The sequence below is a fragment of the Lupinus angustifolius genome, unplaced genomic scaffold, assembly GCF_001865875.1.
Source record: "Lupinus angustifolius cultivar Tanjil unplaced genomic scaffold, LupAngTanjil_v1.0 Scaffold_48_71, whole genome shotgun sequence".
NCBI classification, from domain to species: domain Eukaryota; kingdom Viridiplantae; phylum Streptophyta; class Magnoliopsida; order Fabales; family Fabaceae; genus Lupinus; species Lupinus angustifolius.
Window position 1 is genome coordinate 1,135 of NW_017722148.1, and position 2,266 is coordinate 3,400.

Here is a 2,266-nt window from a genome sequence, read left to right on the forward strand (position 1 = left end):
GAGTTTTATATTTGTGTTTTATTGCATATGAGTGGTTATTTATTCCACCTCTTTGAAAATAATTGTCGAATAAAAAATTGTTGAAAATCTCTATCTACTTATAATTTTAAGAGAGTATTAAATAACTATTTTACAAAAGCATCATTAAAAGGAGAGTAAATGATGAGATAAGAATAAAGATTAAATGGTAAAATAGGAAAGCATATAGTATTTTTCATAATTTAAACACAATTAATTTCATTTCTTAATGTGTTTTCTCTTCTCTTCCTCACTTTCTCGACATTGATTTTAAAACTGATGAAGTATCTTATATTATATTTAATTATGATTTAAGCTTTTTTAGACAAGTAAAGTAGATGTTAACCTCTGAGACCATGTCATTCAGAGCTTTAGCCATAAGTTCCCAAATATAGCAACACTCCTTACTAGATCGATTCTCACTTCTTCTTCCCACAAATGTTAGAACCATGCGTCCTCCTTCAACTAGTTCTTCTGCGACACTTGAGAAACAAAGAGAAATCTCTTTGAAATTGTTCATAGTAAGCCTTCAGAACATTTAAGGGACTTGTGATGGACATTAAAATATTTCCTTTATTGTTCTCTATACCCTCTGGAACCTATTACCAATAAATTAACCATTTTGTTAAACTCGACACTAAGAGATTATAAAAATTATGTATGTATGTAAAAAATTAAATATTTAATACTATAAAAGATAATAAAGTTTAATTCACAATACCTTTGCTGTAACAAATTTGTCATATACCCACAAATGAAAAGCGTTGTTAAAAGATTAAAACCTAAGTATAGTACAAAAGCTTTACCTATGGATGTTTGTGTCTATAGTATTTATGCCACTATACTGGTGGTTTTGCATTGTTACTGTAGGTTTTAGTGATGGTTATTAGGAGAGGTTGTATAAAACTTAAGATGTTGCACTGGCTAGGTGAGAATAGAAGATGCTGGAAACTAGAAAGTAAGGGTGTGTAAGAGGAGAGTAAGAATTTTGGGTTAGGGACTATTTTATTTTTAGTATATGAAACTTATACTCATGGTCCAATATGAATCTGGAGTTATATATTTCATATTCATGTGGTTTTAGTGGCTGTCAGTAAAAACATCGATAGATATATGACATATATACCTAGGAAATAGACATGTCATTGAATTGAGAAAAATAGAAAAAAAAATGACCAACCTTTTATTTTAAATAATAAAATTAATTAATATAGTAATGGAATTATATGTGCAATTTATATCTGCAATTTTGAATTTATTGTTAAAGCATTTAGTAAAAGAAAATATTTTTTTTTGTAGATATAAGACATTTATATATATGGAAAGTATTATGTCACTAATACATATAGTTACTAATTTGTATATGTGTAGTTATATTATAACCTATACCTATACTTTATTGTAAGTCCATAAGTATATTATATTTGTACCTACGATTTTGTTCGTTGTCATTATAAGTTCTGTAGTTATATGACAAATTTTTTATAGTGCTTTTAAGGGTTGAGTAGAGGTTAACAAACCCTAAAATTAGTTAAAAAATATATGAAAAAGAGTTTACTTTAGATAGTCATTGAAGGCAGTAAGAGGAATGGACAAAATGCAAAGTTTGATTAGGGAAAATCCTTCCATAGAAAGAAGCTGGAACCCCATAGAAATAGCATGGACCAATTTGAGATTCCATTTCATTACTTAGTTTCTCTTTGAAGCTTCTAATGGACTTGAAGATGTTATTGAAATCATTCCCAGGGAGATCATTCATAAGCACGTTGTACTCTAGAGATTTATGGTTCATTTCTCTACATAGCTTCTCCACAATGTTGATAATTTCAGACACTACAATGAAAGCGTTTGGTCCTGAAGCACAACCCAATTCTGCAATTGATAGACATCTCGGAAGCATGTTGTTACAGAGGCTGGTAATGGCTTCCTCTCTTATGTGTTTTGTCAATGAAATTATCTTTTGCTGTATAACACATATTCACTCACATGGATAATCAGGAAAATAAATAAGATCAAAAACTATATATTAGAGAAGTTTTGCCCTTACAAGTATATACAATGTAACTATAAAGCATTTATCATACTAACTAGATTATAAGACAAACAATCTTACTCTTTGCTTCAATGCTTACACTTTCCCATGATATTTGAAGCTAAAGGTTAGTCAAAGTATTTCTGATATATGGTAATCATTTAAGATAGTAGAATATGGTAATTACATAGTTTTGATTTCTCTATTATATCTAAT

At 28.9% G+C, this 2,266-nt stretch overlaps 1 pseudogene; it reads right to left on the reverse strand.

The window, feature by feature from the left end:
• Positions 1-301: 301 nt before the first annotated feature.
• On the reverse strand, positions 302-1,996 carry LOC109338908 (annotated as a pseudogene).
• Between the last annotated feature and the right edge of the window lie 270 nt (positions 1,997-2,266).